We start from the raw sequence: 21,269 nt of genomic DNA on the forward strand, positions 1-21,269 counted from the left end.
AAGATCTGCCACTGAACTCAGTAAATAGTTTTTTGGGTGGAAATAATTAAATATTGAAGACTTTTATTAATGAGCCAGTTTGAAGAGTAGTGGCCAAATACCACAGGTCACTTCCTTCTCTAATTTTTTTTCTTTTTATATTTTTGTCTCTGGAAAACTAGAATGGAAACATTTGCAAATCCCCAGAGAATCCTATATAGCCCAGGCATAAGTTCCTTAATTGGTCCCTTGGAAGCCAGCTCAGTTTTACTTCAGCTTACTCTTAGAAAAAGAAATCTTTTTGATTGGTATTGCGCTCCTGTAGATTGGAGGGTAGTCGACTTTTCAGAAAGAAATAGGTATCATTTAACTTCTAACAGATTTAAAAGCATAGATAATGTCATATTCTTAACCTTATTTCATCTCCTTTGTAAATTTCTAAGCAAATAAATAAGCTGGATATTTTCCAGCATCTTTTAAACATAGGTCATTTGCTGTATTTTATAATTGGAATGCTTTCTGTTGTCTGTTCTAGGTAGTATGGAGTTCTCTTTAATCTTAGTTACTAAGATAGTGATGTTTCCAGTCAGTACCCAGAAAAATAGGTACATCATGACAGTAGTCAGTGATTCTATATGATTATGCATGGGTATCCCCTCTTTTGTCATTCTCTTATGCTCATTTAATGCCATTCTTCAAGGAATTTTTTTAAGCTGTTCCCCACTTGTGGGATATGGATATTCTAGAAGTTGTAGAATGTTCATGTTTTATATATTCATTGCTGTCTGAATTAAATAATGGCAGTGTTTGGGGTTCATTTTTATAAATTGAGTAAAGAGAGGAAATCTCTTTCAAGGTTTTTTTTCAGTTTAAACCTCTTAAATGGTTGTTGCTTAACATAAAACATTCAGAAATAATCATATTTCAGGGTTCCTGGGTGGCTCGGTTGATTGTCTGACTGTTGATTTCAGCTCAGGTCATGATCCCAGGGTTAAAGGGTTGGGCTCTGGGACGCCTGGGTGGCTCAGTCAGTTGAGCGTCCGACTTGGGCTTAGGTCATGATCTTGCCATCTGTGAGTTTGAGCCCTGCGTTGGGCTCTGTGCTGACAGCTCAGAGCCTGGGGCCTGCTTCCAATTCTGTGTCTCCCTCTCTCTCTGCCCCTCCCCTGCTCATGCTCTGTCTCTCTCTGTCAAAAATAAACATTTTTTAAAAAATTTTAAAAGAAAAAACAGGTTGGGCTCTGTGCTAAGCATGGAGCCTGCTTGAGATTTTCTTCCTCTCTCTTTCTCTTTTCTCTCTCTTCCTCTCCCTCTGTCCCTCTGTCCCTCTCTCCTCCCCCCGCCCCCCCCCCCCCCGCTCATGTGTCCCCTCTCTAAAATAAAACTAAAATAATACTTCTTTCTCTTTTTTCTCACTTTAGATTTTTGAGCTGTGTTTTGTTTTTTCACATTATAAATTTGGGTACATACACTTAAATTACATATTTCTGTTCTATAAATTTAAAATAACTAGATCCATCATTTGTTGCTAAATAAAATAATATCTTTAGGTGCACTGTCAGCAATTACGATCATTGCTGCTTTTTAATTTACAACAGCAAAAACTTTAAGACCCTGACTCTAAATAAGAAACAGAAGATGAAGCAGAATATTAACCAGTCTGTGCTGTCATTGTTAGTCCTGTAAACCGAAGTGATGGAAACAAGTAACTTTATAATCAGTAGACTTATTATTTGTCTATTATCAAAAACGAGTCTAGTAAGAAGAAATAACAAAAATAATTCCTTACGTTAGACTGATTATCTAGATAAGTTTTTAGAATTTTTGTCAAGTTAGCAATAGAATAGCAATGGCATGTAATCATACCATTTTAGAAAACATTGTCAGGGGGCGCCTGGGTGGCTCAGTTGGTTAAGCGTCCGACTTCAGCTCAGGTCATGATCTCACAGTCCATGAGTTTGAGCCCCGCGTCGGGCTCTGTGATGACAGCTGGGAGCACGGAGCCTGCTTCAGATTCTGTGTCTCCTTCTCTCTCTGCCCCTTCCCTGCTCATGCTCTGTCTCTTTCTGTCTCATAAATAAATAAATCAATAAATCAATAAATCAATAAATCATTTTAAAAAAATATTGTCAGTTCTTGAATTATAAATAATGTAAATGTGGAGCTGATTGAAAGTACTGCAAATAAAATCAGAATGTTGTAAATCAGGGCAGTAAGTAGTTAATAAGGCAAATGAAATAGAATCTATTGTTTTCAATAAAAATGTAATGCTTTTGGTATGACTCGCTAAAAATAGCTGAAATCTCATGATTGAAATTTACTCTTGTGTTAAATTGCTGTCTACCTGTGGCACTTATGAGGAATTTTTAATTATTTTGAATAATTTTATAACGTGAATGTTTCTGGGGGAAAGACTACCAAAAGAAAAAACAAAAGAACAAATTGCTCTTTTGGCACTTGGATTAGTAGTAAATAATGTTTATAATCAAAAAAAAAAATTATAAGGATGCTAGATAATCTCAGCATTTGGTGGTAAGGAAGGTTTGCAAATTTACTGATCAATTGATATTAATTTAGTTAAATATATCAAATCTAGGTTCTTAAAGGGGTATATTGTTCTATAACGTATGAACATAGAGAAAATTTACAATGTGCCACAACCATTTTTCAGTCATTGTTCAAATAACTTCTCTTTTTGAGAGTTAGTGTTTAAATCAAATGCTAGTAGTTCTATCCTTACAGTCTTACATGTTTGACATATATGTGTTGAACAAAATAATTTAAATTATTAAATGTGATCTGTCTATGCAAGGCTGTGTTTCTGCTCTCAACAAAATTGTAGCCATAAAATTTGAATTTTAGTGCCAAAATTATAGAAAGGAGTTGGGTTAGTTGTTTTCCCACCTTGAACAAGTTCTCAGTTCAAGATGGATGATTCAAAGAAGTGTAATAGGAAATGTCTTATTTATGAAGTTACTTTTGATGTCTTATGAAAATGAAAACAACGCAAAATTTAATAGTACAGACCTTTATTGAAATAGGAAATAAACATACAAATATAAATTCTGATACAATAGGGATTTCAGGTTCTAAGCATAAATAGAGTAGGTAACATCCCTAAACTGTTGATGCAGTCTTGCCCTTTGCTACTACCTTTTTGCCTGAAATTTGAGTTTTCAAAATGATCTCCATGTAAAAACAGAAACAGATTGAATGCAGAATTGAAATAGATACATGTCAAATTGTCAGCAATCACACCTGACTTTTTGCCAGTTTCATGCTTCCTGTTATATCCAGTAAATAAATTTCTTAAAATTCTTTTCAGTTTTGTTTTCTTTAAATTGTCTCTGTTTCTTTATTCCCTTTGTATTTAATGCCCTATCATCAAAACTTAAACATAGTTTGTCCTCCAAATCCTTAATAAAACAGCTTATACTGAAATTTTCTAAGTCAGTTTTTTTTTAGTTGATCTTTATTCATTTTATTCTAATGCTCAGAGTATTAGTGTTAAAACTATAATAGAGAAACTTTTTCCTTAATGGTATAAATTGTATTTATGTCAGTTAAAATAATTGATAGAAAATAAAATTTTCATAAGAGAGCAGGTTTCAGTTTAGTATATAATTTCATCCTTTGGCCCTAGATATGTCTTCTAGAAATAGTTTTTCTGTCTTTTCTCTAGGCTAAGCATACTTAAGTCCTTCCACTGGTTCTCATAGCATGAATTCTAGACCAGTAGTATCCTGGATATTCCACTTTGGATCTGCTACATTTTGTCAGTATTGCATATAGAACTGACTGTACTCAGTGTGGTTTGAGGTACACAATACAGTCTGTCTTTCATGAATAAGGTAGTTCTATCAATGTAGCCTGCCTGGTTCCACTGACTTTCTCTTTGTCATCGGCACTGTTGGTTCATGTTGAATCACAGTCCACTGAAACCCTACGTTTGTCCAAAGTGTATTTCAAATCCTACCGTAAGTTAAGAAATTCAGCAGTCATTTATTAAATACCTATTCACTACTAGCTGTGTTCATAAAAGTTTAAATTTGTACAGTCTTAAAAGGGCTATGAACTAGCCATTAATAACCCATTTTACAAAAAGAAGTCTCAAAGCTCCATGTACTGAAATAACTTACCCAAGATACAAGAATTCATAAGGAATAGAGGCGCCTGGGTGGCTCAGTCTGTTGAGCATCTGGGTTTTGATTTCGGCTTAGGTCATGACCCCAGGGGTCATCATATTGAACCCCATGTCAGGCTCTACACTGAGTGTGGAGTCTACTTAAGATATTCATTCATTCATTCATTCATTCATTCATTCATTCATTCTCTCTCACTCACTCACTCATTAAAAAAAAAAAAAGACACAAGGGGTAGAGTCAGGATTCCATCTTGGGTCTCCCAGCTTCAAATTCAGTGTTCTGTATCATTTCTCCCTCAATAAATTATTTTTGCTGCATATTATATTGATTAAGTTAAGAAAAATGCAGAAAGTGGCTAGTAAATTCTGTTTCATCCAGGATGATTTTAGAGCTTAGGAGACATGCCTAGAATTTTTTAATGTTTTTGTTAAATGCGGTAATGTCTAACATGAATGAGATGAACTGAAATTAAAGCAGCATAAGAAAGTAAATATGCCTAAACAGAAAGTTAATTGAATCAAAATTAGACTTGCAAATCAATTAATTGCAAGAAAATGAGGGGGAAAACATTTAATTTATATAAAATTTGTATCCTTTTTACTGTATTTAAAAAATTTTTAAATCTGTTAACCTGGGGTGCCTGGGTGGTTCAGTTGGTTGAATGTCCAGCTCTTGATTTCAGCTCAGATCATGATCTCATGGTTCATGAGTTCATGCCCCACATCGGGCTCTGTGCTGACAAAGAGGAGCCTGCTTGGGATTTCTCTCTCCCTCTCTCTCCCTCTCCCTCTCCCTCTCCCTCTCCCTCTCCCTCTCCCTCTCCCTCTCCCTCTCCCTCTCCCTCTCCCTCTCCCTCTCCCTCTCTCTCTCCCTCTCCCTCTCCCCCTCTACCCCCTCCCCCCGCTTACTCTCTCTCTCTCAAAATAAAGGAACATTTAAAAAAATAAATCTCGTATCTAATATGAAAAAAGCTAATTTAATGTACTTAAACATTCCTATTTACTCAGATTAATGTTCAAGCTGACTTCTTAAAACATTGATTTATTGTCTCACCTTTCAAAATGAGTATTGTTTTCTTAAAAGAGTATAAAAATGAAAAGTGATACATACTTAAAAGGTGGTAAATCATAAAGATAATCAAGAGCTCATAGGCCAGAGTATAAACCACGGGGCTTGGAAGTAAAACTTTTATAAAGAAAAAGGACAAGAGTTGAATGGTTGTTTTCTAATTTTTTAATAGCTCTTTTTTTTTGTTTGTTTGTTTTTTGTTTGTTTGTTTAATTAGATCTGCATCTAACCAGTAAGGCTCTTTCCATATGTAGTTAGGGAATGTGACTTTGCTTTTAGCCAGCAAACTTGAAAGCACAGTTTAAGTGATGGAGGCACTATATAACGTTTGTATATAAGTAGAGAAATGGCATGGGCCATACCAGGAAGCATTGCTACGTAGCTAGTCCAATTTGAATGGATGATAGGTATGAAATAATTAAGCCGGTTATTTGCTCAGCATAGTACTCAATAAGAATAATTTCCTGTATTCAAAAGTTCTTAAAACTGGTGCAATTCAATATCAGCTAGGAAGGCTGAAGATTACACTGGAAAATATAGACTTGAATTGTCCTCTAAAGTAGGAATAAATTGAAAGGGGATTAGTGAGTATTTTAGCCTCCAGCAGTAGCTTCAGTGAAGATTTAGAGAGGAGAAAGGAATATACAGTTTAGGAGAGGAAAGAACTGGAAAACAATTGACTACAAGCATGATAAATAATTTTCTTCCACTTGCTACTTACCTGATGGCCACAGCACATGCCTGACCAGTTTTTGTCCACTCATAAATACTTAAATGCTTCTCTAACTTATAGGGACCCTTTTTTGCTAAATATGTAACCACCCATACTTAGAATAACACAATGAATAATAATCTTATTGTAATAATGTCTAGTTTCTCTTAAAATTCTTGATTATTTCAGAAAAGTCTACATACTACATTGGTTTATGTCTCTTAAAAGAGACCTTTTAACTGGAATGGTAGAGGCTTTTAATTGGAGAGAAGTAGGAAATACTGGATAGGTCCTGATTATACAGACCTTGATATGTGTGTGGGGGTGGGTGTGTGTGTGTGTATGTTGTCTAGATTGAAGTCCACCTCACACACAATTTCTAAATAATCATTACTTTCTTAATCAGAAAAAAAAAATCAAGTATAGACATACTACAGTTTTATACTTTACTCAAAAGCTAGGTTTTTATGGATTATAAAACAGACTTCTTGGATTTTATCTGAATACTATTTCATTACCTGCCTGTTCTCAACATTGACTTTTAAAGGTATCTTATCTGGTTAATTTTTTTTGTTTTTAAGCATCTGTAGCCAAAAAACAAGTTAAAAAAATTTTTAATGTTTGTGGATTTTATATATTTAGACATTTCATAAAACTTTCACTTTCTTTATAGGATAGTAAGAAATTAATTATGTTTAATGAAATTGTCATGAAGTTTAGTTAGACCCCATAATTTAGGCCTATTCTTAAAGATACCAAAGCATGGCTAATTTCAAAATTTCTCCAGGTGTAGTATCAACATTTCATACCACAAGTGTAGTATTCCATTGTCCTGACCAAGCATAGTCATTCTGTGACCCAAGGGCTATATGTAGTCAGCTCCTTAGAGGTTTACATGCAGAATTTGAAGCATACTTGAAGACAGTAATTATTACAAATTGTGTTGATGCCAGATTAAAAGTAAAATTAAGTACTTGAAAAATTGAAAGCAATGTGCTGGTACTTAATGGTTATGTCTAAACAGAATAGAAATATTTTCATGGCATGTATTAACCTCTGAATATTTCTATTATGTGACAGTGGGAACAGTCTATAGATTCAAAGAAATTTTTAGTTTAAAATATACCCCCCCCCCTCGCCTTTTTTTCTTGAGACCTAGAGAGAGGGAGACACCAAATATGAAGCAGGCTCCAGGCCCTGCCTGTCAGCACAGAGCCTGAGTTGGGTCCCAAACCCACCAACCAGGAGATCACGACCTGAGCTGAAGCGAAGATGCTTAACTGACTGAGCCACCCAGGTTTAATCCCCATTTAGAACTTACAGTTAAAAAAAAAAAAAAAAAAAAAAGACTAACGGAAAAAGGACAGTCTTCAACAAATCATTTTGGGAAAACTGAATATCAACATATAAAAGAATGAAATTGATACTTCATACTATATATAAAAATTAAAATGGGTCAAAGACCTAAATGTAAGAACTAAAACTATAAAACTCTTAGAAGAAAACATAGGGGGACGACTTCATGACAGTCTTGATCATGATTTCATGGATAGCAAACCCAAAGCACAGGCAGCAACAACAACAAAAAGGTAAATCGGACTCCCATCAAAATTTAAGATTTTTTATGCATCACAGGACACTATCAGCAGAGTGAAAAGGCAACTTACAGAATGGGAGAAAATATTTGCAAATCATATATCCGATACAGGACTAATCTCCAGAATCTATAAAAAAACTCTTACAACTCAACCACAACAACAAAATAAAAACCCAGTTAAATAATGAGTAAAGGACTTGAATACATATTTCACTAAAGAAGATATACAAATGGTCAATAAGCCTGACATGCTCAAATGACTAATCATTAGGGAAATGAAAGTCAAAACTATACCAAGATACCACCTCACATCCCCAAGGATGGCTATTATTTTTCAACAAGAAAAAAATAGTAAGTGTTGGCAAGGATGGGGAGAAATGGGAATCCTTTTGCTTTGCTGATGGAAGTGTAAAATGGTATAGCCACTATCTAAGAAAGAAAGTATGGCAGTTTTTCAAAAAAATGAAAATAGAATTAAATACCATATGATCCAGTTATACTGCTTTGGGGTTTATACCAAAAAGAAATGAAAGCAGGACTCAAGCAGATATTTGTATACCATGTTTATAGCAGCAATTAATCATAATAACAGAAAGATCAACTTAAATGTTCATAGATGGACAAAATGTATATACATACAATCGAATACTACTCAGCTGTGAAAAGGAAAGATAGTGTAAAATATGCAGCAGCATGGATGAAGTTTGAAAAAGTTAACCCTATGTAAAAGCCAGACACACAAAAAATAAATGTTACATGATTCCATTTATATAAGGTACCTGAAATAGGCAAATTCATCAAGACAAAGTAGACTAGTGGTGTCCGGGGGCTGAGGGAATGGAAGCATGGGCACTGTTTAGTGGCTCCAGTGTCAGTTGGTGTAAATGTAAAGGTTATGGAGATGGAAGGTGGTGATAGTTATACAACAGTGTAAGTAGACTTAATGCCACAGAACTGTACCCTTTAAAATAGTAAAATTTATGTCATTTTACTCTAAATACTCTGTCAATACTCTAAAAATAGTAAGACATTATTACTGTGAAGTTTTTAAAAGCAAAAAAAGATTTATTAGGGTACCTGGGTGGGTTAGTTGGTTAAGCATCTGACTCCTGATCTCTGCTCAGGTCATGATCTCACAGTTCCTGAGTTTGAGCTCCACATCAGGCCTCTGCACTGACAGTGTGGAGCCTGCTCAGTATTCTTTTTGAGACAGAGCGAGACAGAGCATGAACGGGGGAGGGTCAGAGAGAGGGAGACATAGAATCTGAAGCAGGCTCCAGGCTCTCATCTGTCAGCACAGAGCCCAACGTGGGGGTTGAACCCACGAACTGTGAGATCATGACCTGAGCCGAAGTCGGACGCTTAACTGACTGAGCCAGCCAGGTGCCCCTTAAATGATTTTAAATTCTGAGAAGGAATTGTGTCCGTATACTCACTAGTGTAACAATTGGGACAGTGCCTGGCACATAGTAGGTATTAAGATACTTGTTAAATGAAAAAAGTATGTACATAAATTTTGTATATTTGAAAATACCATGTTTACATTTTTGTTTGGAAAGTGGCAAAGGGTAGCCTAAAGAACTGTTCCAAATGTAGTTGGTAAATACAAATATGTATTACGTATTTCTCAAGTCATTGTAGCATAGCCATTTTAATGTGAGAAAACTGGAGCAAAAGGTTATCGAGGCTTAAACTAGAGTGGTGGCAGTTTCCTTGTATCTTTTAGAGAAAGAGGTTATTACATTCCTACATCTGAGTAAGTGGAAACTGTTCAGGAGTGTATTTCCATGCCTGGTGAAGAGGGGAGGCTGATAGGATAAAGGAAGATCAAGAGCCACCGGATTCCAATTTTATTTCTCATCTCTGGGTACAAAGTTAATTCATCTTCCAAAGGCTTCATAATCTTTAATTCTTATGTAAAGTGATGTCCAACTTTTAACAGAGTAACTATTCTAAAAAAGGGATAAATGTTAAGGGTAAGATAATACTTGGATTTTTTTAAGATAAATTAATTAGAAAATTCACTTGAGTCTTTTGTATATTTTCACTTTATTTAGCGTTAAAATATTTCATGTGACATCATGTTTTCCTTTAAAAGTACATCTGCATTTTCTTAGCTTAAGTTTATTGAAACTGAGCTCTTATATGTCATTTCTTATTTTTCCTTTGACATGAAGTCTTATCTACTGGATGGAAGATGTCTTTAGAAAGGCATACCACAAGGAATGAACTGCTGTCTGTGAATTTTGCTTTTACCAAGGTAAAGACCAAATTTTATGAATTCACTTTGTGTTTATAAAAGGAAAAAAAAACTTTTATATATTTAATACATTCAAAAATTTGATTAAATATTTAACTTTATTGGCTTATTAAGTTGACAAAGGGGGAGGAAATGCTTAGCTTTTCCTCGTATTACACATCTTTGTGTTCCTAACCTATAGCAATATGCTTAGCACATAGTAGGCTTTCCTTAAACATTTGATGTAGAAATAAATTTTACTATTCTACTTAAAAGCTTCTAAGAAATAGCTATTTATGTATACTTTGTCTGTTATAATCTTTAAATATTGGTTTCTTAATGTATTCTCTTCTAAAAGAAAAAAATTTTTTGTATCTTCAGGTGCTAATGTGTGTTTAAAAAACAAAACCTTGGAGTAAAGTAGCAGCACATAATGGTTTGTGGATTTTGAAAAGGTGCAGGCCATATTGTGCTGCCTCAAAAATACAAGGATCTGATCTTCTGAAGAAAATATATTTCTTTTTATTCATAGCTCTTATGATAGTGATGTCAGCAGTGCCTTAGCAGCACGTAAATATTGGCGTTAAGATTCTAAAATTATCTCCAGTATTAACTGTGCTGCTGAAGTAAGGCTGGCCATGTTCTACAGTCTAATATGTTTTATATTTTAATATGTCTTAATATGTATTAACATCATTGATATATCTTCAGTTTTATTGATAATGTATTTTCAATATTATTGAGAATCTTGTTATCTTTAGTATGATTCTATAAAAATAAGTAGTAACTTTTAAGATGTATTTGTATTAACATGGTTGTGGGGTGCCTGGCTGGCCCAGTCAGTAGAGTGTGTAACGCTTGCTCTCGGAATTGTAAGTTCAAGTACCACATTGCGTGTAGAGATTACTTAAAATCTGTAAAAAAAAATAATGTAAGTGCAATTTAATAATAGTGTTGAATGCCATCAAGAGTTTATTGAAAGAGCTTATACAGAACCAAATTTACTTTAATGCATATTTATATTCATTGTAAATATTGAAATTTTTAAATACTCATTTTTCCTTTGTTTCTCCAGTAAAATGAAGTTTAAAAATATTTGCTTATTTCACAGATAAGTGCATTATAAAATATACATTCTGAACAGAACTTACAAGACAATTTTTAGTAATGTTTCTAAATATTTCGTTAGAAGGGGGAAATTTCAAAACGTGTGAATTAAATCCCTGAAATCCTGGGTCTCAAAATGCTCTTAATCATAAACTCAAAGGTAGGAAAGGCCTTACAGATGACCAGCCTATTTTTTGGGTGGCTCAGGAAACAAATTCAAATTAGGTAATTTGCCCCACATGACAGATTAGAATCTTAATCCTATGCCTTCTGACTTTACACTATCATTGTTTTATCTTTGTTTCTATTAAATCCTTAGCTGAAGATTTTTGACAAGTTGAAAATGTGACTTTGTTTGCTTTTTTATAGTCAATATCTAACTTCACAGTAAAAGTAAAAATTATTATTATAGTTACTAATTTTATAGATGTAACAGTTGAAATTTTTAATTTAAGATTTAAAGAAAAATGTTTTCTTTACCTTCTGTTTCTTATTTATTGTTTTATTAAGTCATTAAACTAAAAATTAATGTTCAGGACAAGACAGGTGTTTTTGTGTAGCATATCACACTTTTGGTCTTCTTTTCTACAAGGACTAGCTTACCCTTTTCAATTGCAGCCAAACAGGAAATCTACAAAATAAAAGCACTTCTTAACAAATCATTTCCAATTATTATTGTCTTTTAGAAACCCTAAAAGTACTTCAGATGTAATTTAAGGAATTGTAATCAAGGATCTTCTTTTTAAAGTCTAATGTGAAGGTAAAGAAAATATGTAAGGCAAAGCTCTCATTTTTAAAAACAATTTTTCCCCAGCAAATATTTTTTTCCCCAAATTAGGAAGCAGTATACCATATATACGGTAGCTAGAATTAAATGCCAGCTTTTACATTAAGTACAATTAAGCACTATTGACTTGGTGCTTTGAAAAATCATTCATCAAGCTGTTCACCTCTTTTCCTTTATTTCATTTCAACTATTTTATGAAAGACTGACAAATATAACTTTTGATTCCACTGAAAGTACTCCAAGATTTAACATCTAGATTCTTAGAAATATTTATTAAATGAATTACAAAGTTTGTCCACTATTTTCCAGAATAACTCAGGAATTAGATACCTTTTTTCCTGTTTTTGTTTTTCTAAGTATATTATGTTTAGTCTAATCTGCCTTCTAAATGAAAGAGAGAAAACCTGGATTTTACATTTACTAGGTGAATTTTTATATCTAGGTCCTCCAGATGTGAAGAAGGAACACTTGGGGCTATTATTGCTAAATGAAAACTTTTCTTGTTTTAATCCTGAGAATAGATTAAAGGAAAATGAAAATATTGGTAAAGTGAGAAACTATAGAAAAACTGTTATAATGAAATTTATCATAACAGAATTCAGCTTCTTTCCAGTCTCTTAAGAGGAAGTAGCCTGTCAGTACCTAATGAAACACACACATTTAGGTAATTCAGAACTGGAAGTTGTATTTGTACGAGTTAATACACTTTATCTTTGTGTAATTTTGAACACATTAAAAGCCAATAGTAAAATAAAAGTTGTACCTTTTTTTTTTTTTTTTTAATTTTTTTTTTTTTTCAACGTTTTATTTATTTTTGGGACAGAGAGAGAGACAGAGCATGAACGGGGGAGGGGCAGAGAGAGAGGGAGACACAGAATTCGGAAGCAGGCTCCAGGCTCTGAGCCATCATCCCAGAGCCCGATGCGGGGCTCGAACTCACGGACCGCGAGATCGTGACCTGGCTGAAGTCGGACGCTTAACCGACTGCGCCACCCAGGCGCCCCAAAAGTTGTACCTTTTAATGTTACCTTAATTTGACTATTTTTACAAAGAAAAAATAAGTATATACAGGTGTGTGTTTTCATTTTTTCCATCTTTGGGGAAAAAAATGCTCATCTTCTTTCATTCACGTTTCTTTTTAAGTTGATGCCAAATAATTTCAATATTGAGCATCTTAAATCTGTTACTTGGAGTATGGATTGAGTTTGTTTGGAGCTAACTCAGAGGACTCAGGCAAGTATTCAGGAGGTAGCAAGAGGAATATTGTAATAGTTGAATAACTCGGTTCACATCCTGTATTTAAAGGCAGATCTCTTAAGGTTACACATATTGATATGTGATAGTAAATATGAAAATTTGGCCTTAGACTTAATTCTGTACTCAACAATGAAGATTTTCTTCAATCAATTATATATCCTTTTGGTTGTTAGAGAATTACATGTTGTTTTTAAGCCACTAAGTGTCATTATGGGTATATGCCCAGGTTAGCTCTATTGGATTAGCAAGATTATGCTTGCATAAACTGTGATCTCTGTTAATGATTTATCAATTTAGAAATTGACATTCTAAATCAATTTTTTTTTCCTTTTACAGGTGGATATTACTATCCCTTATTCTTCGAAAAAGTTTTATTCTCAGTGTTGTTTCTCATTGAGTATTAACAAAAAGAAAAATTAATGTTCCAAACTTTTCAGATAGATTTGGTCCTAGTAAGTATTTAGACATACTATTTGCATAGCTAGAAGAAGAAATGAGACCATCATCATTTCCAGCTAAAATTTTTTATTTTCATCTGTTATCAAAGGATTTCTTATAATTTCTGTCTTATTAATAGCTTGAGCCCCTTTAATGCAGAATTAACTCACACCAGAAATGTGAGAGTATATATTCTTGCCTTATTTATTTATAAATATATCTCACAAATTTCTGATGTCTTTTTTTAAAGCTATCTATGAAGCTATATATGAAGAAAAAAATAATTGACAAAATAAATACTAAGTTTAAACCTCTAATGTTAAAGTTACTGTGTGAGGTGACAAATTACTTGCTTTTTTTTTTTTTTTTTTTGTCTTTATTTTACTGAAATTAAATTCAACATTTATAATTTCTATTTGGGTCTATTTCTTGATTACTAATACATTGAATTCATGTAAAAACTTTATGAGTAATATACTGAAATTAGCATACTGATGATTACAGTTCTCCCTTAATTCTGTGGAACTTTGAATAATCTGGTATTACATTCTTGCAATTGAACTTTTGTGTTTTGAAGAAATGTAAACTGCCTGGAAAATGTTATTATTGTTTGTATTTATCATATGCCATAGGATTAGATTTTGTTTGAGAAATTTTTAGCTACCTATTTACACAAAATGCTACTCAGTTTGATTAACTTGTTATTCAAAGGTATTCTCTTTGTTTTATAATTTAACCACTTACTACCATGGATTATTCTATTAAGGAATATCTTTAGGAAGTGATAGAAATTCTGAATCACCCTAAAGTTTGCTGATTTCCGCATCTCATTATTTTATAATTTTGGGGAATGCTTGTATTATACCATTTCAGGAATATAAGTTTTTATTATACCAGTAAAACTATTTCTTTTTGGACTTAATGCATATGATAGTAAATCACAGAATTTTTTTTAAGTTTCCATGTCCTCAATATTAAAAATGCTGTTTTAGCCTGAAGCAAGCAATGAAGAAGGGTATTTATTGTCCTACCGTGTAAGTCAAGAAAGTTGAATAAGTACATGATTTCTTAAGAGAATTTACAAATTTTAACATGGTCAATGCAGACTTTTATGTTAATTTGTTTATATTCTGATGAATGTCTTTTGTGGCAGTGTGAAAATGCAGATGTTTGACCGGGAGCATTAAAAATAGATTTGAGGTGGGGCGCCTGGGTGGCGCAGTCGGTTAAGCATCTGACTTCAGCTCAGGTCACGATCTCGCGGTCCATGAGTTCGAGCCCCGCGTCGGGCTCTGGGCTGATGGCTCAGAGCCTGGAGCCTGTTTCCGATTCTGTGTCTCCCTTTCTCTCTGCCCCTCCCACGTTCATGCTCTGTCTCTCTCTGTCCCAAAAAAGATAAATAAACGTTGAAAAAAAATTAAAAAAAAAAAAAATAGATTTGAGGGGTGCCTAAGTGGTTCAGTCGGTTAAGCGTCTGACTTCACCTCAGGTCATGATCTCACAGTTTGTGAGTTCAAGCCCCGCATCAGGCTCTGTGCTGACCGCTCAGAGCCTGGAGCCTGCTTCAGATTCTGTGTCTCCCTCTCTCTCTGCCCCTCCCCTGCTCATGCTCTGTCTCTCTCTGTCTCAAAAATAAATAAAACATTAAAAAATTAAAAATAATAATAAAAAAATAAAAATAGATTTGAAACATTTATAAAGAGAGGTACAAATTTATTCTACTCAAATGCTGAGGATCTGTAGAACAAAACAAATAAATTTCTGCCCTCATAGAGTGTATGATCTTGGAAGTGAGATGTGAGTAATAAACTAGACGAAAAAATTGATAGGTACTATATGTGGTGTGTCAGATGGTAGTACTTTGTAGAAAAATAATGCAAAGGAGGTGGAAAGGATGGAATAAAAAGGTGTTTGGAAGACAGGAGAGAGAAGTTTTTAAATACTGTAGAGAGAAAATGCTTGACAAATGATTATTTAGACAAAGATTTTTAAAATGATGAGCAAATTATTAGGTATCTGGGAAAAGAGCCTTTCGGGCAGGTGAAATAACAACTTCAAAGATCTTCAGGCTGAACCACTTTTGGTGTGTACAAGAAACAGCAAGGAGATCTGGTTGGCTACGATTAAATTCACAAGAAGGGGACTCAATTCATGGGATCGAAGAGTCTGTAAGGGCTAGATCTTATGGCTGTTTTCAGCTTTTAGCTTGTTCTACAGATTTAATTTTTCATACTTCCTTCAGAGAACTTTGACAGCAGTATGCGTCTCAGCCTATTTGACCTTTGTAGGTAGAACAGTATTTTTATAAATCTGACTCAAGATTACAACCTCCATCAGACACTATTGTTTAAACATTTTAAACAAAATGTTTAAATAGTTGGTTAATTAGGTACATGTGTGATGATCAGATTTTTACAAATTGTGCTTTGATGGCTCTGAATTTGTTTTCCACTTGATCACTTTAGCTTGTCAAAGCTAACAGCTCCAGGAGACACTAAACTTACTCATGTTTGTCATTTACCCAAACAAATCACCGCCATTTGATGCCTCCATTCTGGAATTGATGTCATAATTAAGTATTTAATGATTTATCACCTGTTCTGTAGCATCTTAGCTGAAACGTTCTTTGCCTGGAATTGTTTCATTCGCTGTGGTATATATCCCACTAACTTAATCTTCCTAAAACACTGCTTTTGTTTATAAGGTAAAATTCAAACTTGTTAGCTTTTGCATCATGATATTGCCCCAACTCTTCTTCAAGTGAACTAGTCTTGACCCATCCGTTTTTCTGTTTGCTTTTATTTATGCCATTTCACCACCCCAGTCTCTCCCAGCTAATCCCTCCCTGTACGTGGTTAAAAATGAGCCAGACCTCTTGTGTGTGGTAAATGTTTCCTGACTTTAACCATGTGGTGTTATCCCTCTATCTTGTGGTATGAATGATTTATATCTCTAGTTCTTAGCCTTTTTTTTCCTAACTTAACACACCTGAGGGACATAATACTTCATTAATTGTGCCTCATTTATTAATACATATTAACCTTTTAAATGCATTAGCCATATGAATAAACATTTAAAATTTTATAAACAAAATGAAGAAAAGCAAGTGACTAAAACACCCAGAACTTGAAAACATCAACCTAAATATCAGGTCCCAAAGTTTAAATACCAATTTTGTGCTGACGTTGATATAGTTGATTTTTTTCCTCAGTTACGTGAAAATCTCTTCTCCCTCCCTCCCTCCTTCCTTCTGGCCCTCTTTCTCTACTTCCATTTCCTCCTTCCCTCTCTCTTTCTATATCTCATATATAATTGAGTATGAACCATCCATATATATTTTTAGGATTTTAGCACATTTAAAGGAATGATAAGTCATCATTTTAATTTTTCAATATTGTAAAAGTAATTAATAAATACACTCTTAAGTAATGCATGTGTTTATTATGGTGTTGCTTATAATAATAAAAATTTGTAAGAGTTTTTAAAGTGTCCAATATTAAAAGGCTAATTAAATAACATGCTGAGTGGAATACTGTGCAGCTACTTAAAATAATGTAATGAATATTTGATCAGCTAGAAAATTGTTCATGATAAATGTCAGACAGTATGAACAGACTCGTTAGAAGAATACATTTGCTGAACTGTTAATCACTGGTTTACTACAGGCGTGAGACAAATCTTATTAAGATGAGGAAGGTGGATCTTATTTTCATGATTATAAGTAAGCTTTATGATTTTTGTGACTTGGGGAAAGTTTGTTTTTGAAAAGGAGAGAGAAAAATCCTTAAAAAATAAAAACAAATATTTGAAGCACCACCACATAATCATAACCCTTTTGGAAATTTTGCTGGGTTCAGGAAATTTAGAAGTAATAAAAATTAACTATCAGGGAAGAACTGAACAGGTAACTTCAAAAATCAGATAATTTAAAAATCAGCTGTAGGGGAGCAATCTCTGTTCTCAAAGGAGGGTTGAAAGGAATTCAAAAATCACATCTTGAATTCATTGTTGAGTGCTTTTGCTGTCATTTCTCCACTCTTCAAAACTTCAAAAGGTAAGTATAAAAGTGATAAATCTATTTTAATTTTGAAACTGTATTAATAAACTATGTAAAGAAAAACAAATCCAGTTTATTTTATAGTTACAGATACTTAACAGCAATGAAACTGACTTTCAGATCTAAAAATTAAGAATTTTCCTGCTTGGGGCACCTGGCTGGCTCAGTCGGTAGATTATGTGACTCTTGTTCTTGGGGTCATGAGTTCAAGTCCCACTTTGGGTGTAGAGCTTACTTTAAAAAAATTTGAGGAGGGGGGAGGCACCTGGATGGCTCAGTCAGTTAAGCCTCCGACTTCAGCTCAGGTCGTAATCTCACAGTTTGTGAGTTCGAGCCCCGCATCCGGCTCTGTACTGACAGCTCAGAGCCTGGAGCCTGCGTCAGATTCTGTGTCTCCCTATCTCTCTGCCCCTCCCCTTCTCATGCTCTGTCTCTCTCAAAAATAAACTTTAAAAAATACATAAATAAACTTTTTAATAGAAAAAATAATTTTCCTTGAAAAGATTTAATCTCTCCTAGCATAAAAGGAATACATAGGCGTAGAAACCTTTGGAACAGGCAAAAAAATCTATTTAAAAATCCTATTTTTACTATCCAGTAGCAACAATTATTAGCTTTATATTATTCCCTTCTAGTTGCATAGTTGAATTAACAAATTTTATTTCTTAATCCAAATGATAACTATTCCAGGGATCAAAATCTAGAACATCTCTCTCTAGAGAAGAGAGAGGGGATATGCTTTTGGCTAAGAAAATTTTTTCTTTACATTTATCTAAAGTATACCTTAAACTATTGTCTTTATAATTTGTTGCATAATATTTTACTGTAAAAGTGCTTAAATTTTATTAACTTTTTTTCCTCAAGATTAGTAAATCTGAGTTTATGGGAAGATGCATCTTGTTTACCCTTTGGCTTCTTCTACCACGCCTGCATGCCAACCCCAACGGTACCTTTCCATTGTGTGAGAAGCATTCTGAGGCAAGGGAAGTCATTGAAGGTTTTTTAGCAGGAAAGAAAAATAACTACTGAAATATGTATACTGGCCCAAGATTTGCTCAGAGAGAAATCTAAGACTGGTGTACTAAGTTATGAATTTGTTTCTTTTGTATCTCCATAACCACATCAAATTTACCAAAAACCTGAGCTGTTCTAAAATTGTGGAATTCATATTTGATATTCAAGAAACATTAATATGGACATTTCGTGCAAAACATGACTAAAGTTACCAATATGTAAACCTAACACAAATGTATGAGTTCTAGTGTATGACCTTTCTGTTACTGTGACCCATTCAGAATGTAAGCAAAATATGGTATGTCTCAACTTGGTTTTTTCACATGCAAATATTTTATAATTTGAAACTCTTAAGAACAGTGGTAGTTTAATTTAGAAAAAGCAGGTTTAGAACCTGAAAACACGTTGGCTAATAAGGTAAAGAAAATACATTTGGGGGGAATCTAAAAATCTTTACCTGTGGAGAGGAATATTTGTCACCAGAACAGGCCTGTGGTGCAGATTTCAGGTCAGACCCTGTTGTGCCACTAGGGTCTGCATTTTAGTGGTTTATTGCATCCTCTGGGAAAAAAAAAACAAAAGTAAAGCCTCTGGTCGATAATAAGCTATTTTACTGTTTTTTAAATTAGTGATTCTTAGATGTGTTTACCTCTAAAACTCAAGGTATTTGGACCTTTAAAAATTGATGACTTACTCATTTTAGAAAGTTTACATAGTCACACTCTTCAGGAAAAGTTTGTGATGGTTTTACTGTATTTCCCATATTGATTAAGGAACTAAATACCCCCTCACCCAAAAAAGAGAATTTCTTCTGTGTACTTCCCCGCCCCCCCCCCCCCCAACAATACTAGGTAGCCTTGGTTTCTGGATAGCCAAGTTGGATTATTTAATTTGGAATTTAGGTAAACTTTGGACACATTTCAAAACTAGCATGAAAATTGATTTATTTAGGTTAACCTATTACATGCTAATAAACACTTGTTCCCCCAAACCATTGTTGATTGGAAGTCTTGGTATGTATGACTCATGTCAGGACACATGTAGAGTATGGATGTGAACCAACTGGAGTGCATTCAGAAAATTGAAAAATATGAGGTGCTCAGATCTCACAAGGAATGGTTGAAGGTACTGAGGAGCTTCCAAGCTTCCTTGAAAAAGAGAAGACAAGTAACAATCTGAGGCTTGTGCATTTTGTTTTCACCTGGAGGGCAAAACCGGGGAGTTTCAGGGATGTGCAGGGGCTTTCTGCTGACTTTGAATGTGTGCATTAGGGAAGTGGACTGCTTTGCCAAGACCCTCAAAAGTGATGAAATGGGGTTGGGGTAGTTAGTAAGATTTAAAGATACTGTTTGGAATGAAGAAAATGAGTACACATCATCTTAAGTCCTTGCCTTTAAAATGTAAGACCATTTGTGCCAACAGGACAACTTTTGACTAAAGGAAATCATAGGGAAACATGGATTTTGTTTTGCTTTTGGACAGTTTTTACTGATAATGATCATTGTTTTAACAGACCTGGCAGCATCTAAGGAAGGTACTCTAAGAAGTTCAAGATCAAGGTTTCCAGAAACGTATCACTTGTCTGAGAACTATGAAATAAAAATGTTAACTTACTTTCATTAAATACTAAGAGAACATAATTTTTAAATATTAAAAGCTTTTATAAATTGGCATTTGTTTTCAAGAAGGATTACTTTTTGAAGGCTATTAGACAAATCCAGAATAGAAATGGATCATTAACTTTTCATTTTCCTCTTAAGACTTAACAGGAGAGTAAAGTTGAAAATATTAGATGAACAGGAAGGAATCCATTCTATAGAAATTTTTAATCTATAGTTCTGATTTGAGATTTTAGTTATAGTGTCAGTACGGCATTCTTTGATGTTTATATTCTGTGGTGCTGGATGTTCTTAAGACTGCAGGACAATAGCTTGGGCTTAGAATCACCACTCTTGGAATTCTTTCTGTAATTACATATAGGGGAATCCAGCTTCAGTTGGAACTTTTTCTATCTTGCCAGGCACATAGTAGGTGCTCAGTTACTTATTAAATGGAGTGTGCCCAGGAGGATCAATATCACTGAAATTGGCAGTGGAGTGTAGTTGATTCTGGCATCAGATGTGCAGGAAATAATTTTGTAGTATCTTTGCCAGTTCTTTTGAGGCCAAATCATTGTTGAGACAATATTATGGCTTGGCTAAGAAAATAATTTTTGTGACATCTTTTAAGGCAGGCTTCTTAGTTTTTACAGCTAAGTACTTCTTCAAACACTCTGGTTCTCTTCCAAGTTAGATATGAGATTATGGATAGGAGATAATAGTAAATATAATAATGGAACATCAGCTGTGGCACATTTTTTAGGTTTATTTGCCCCTCTGGGAGATAAGCCGGTAATTTTTTTATTGTTTGGTAATTTTAGTGAAAATGACCTAAATCAAAGTATTTTAATATCTGCTAGGGTTGATTTAAGTGCATATAGAAACCACTCAAGCTTTAGGTGCTGCTTTTAGTGATAGAAATAACTGCTAACACATTGTCTTTTGCTAGAAACTGACATGTAATAAACCATTTAAGTCTCCACCTCCTTGTGAGGGAAGCATATCATTATCCCTGTGATACAGGTAAAGAAATGGAGTTGAGGAAATAGTATGCCTAATGCCACATAACTAATAAGTTGGGGGGGTGGGGGGAGGGTGAAATCACTATTCAAGCCCGGGTGGTTTGACTGCAGATCTGCTGTTAATAATTAATATTTACAACCTCTGCCCTATAACTAATCAGAGGTAGAGGAGACAAAATACTAAGCCTGAAACTGCTAAAAATAATACTGATACCTTAAAGATAGGTTTGTATGTGGAAGTATTCTATC

General features: G+C 34.1%; 1 protein-coding gene across 7 annotated transcripts in view; it reads left to right on the plus strand.

The window, feature by feature from the left end:
• Positions 1-21,269, plus strand: part of LOC125166382 (uncharacterized) — a 74,339-nt gene that overhangs the window by 15,047 nt on the left and 38,023 nt on the right. For 3 of the 7 annotated variants that reach the window (XM_047860306.1, XM_047860316.1, XM_047860324.1), the window contains exons 3-4: positions 9,679-9,761; positions 12,778-13,343. The exons of 1 other annotated variant lie outside the window; for it this stretch is intronic. The gene's annotated coding sequence lies outside the window, so the exon portion shown is untranslated. Of the gene's footprint in view, positions 1-9,678; positions 9,762-11,533; positions 12,446-12,777; positions 13,344-21,269 lie in introns of those variants that run through there. 3 more of the 7 variants (XR_007152449.1, XR_007152450.1, XM_047860295.1) reach the window with 3 other exon arrangements.

This window comes from Prionailurus viverrinus, chromosome A1, assembly GCF_022837055.1.
Source record: "Prionailurus viverrinus isolate Anna chromosome A1, UM_Priviv_1.0, whole genome shotgun sequence".
Taxonomy (NCBI): Eukaryota; Metazoa; Chordata; class Mammalia; order Carnivora; family Felidae; genus Prionailurus; species Prionailurus viverrinus.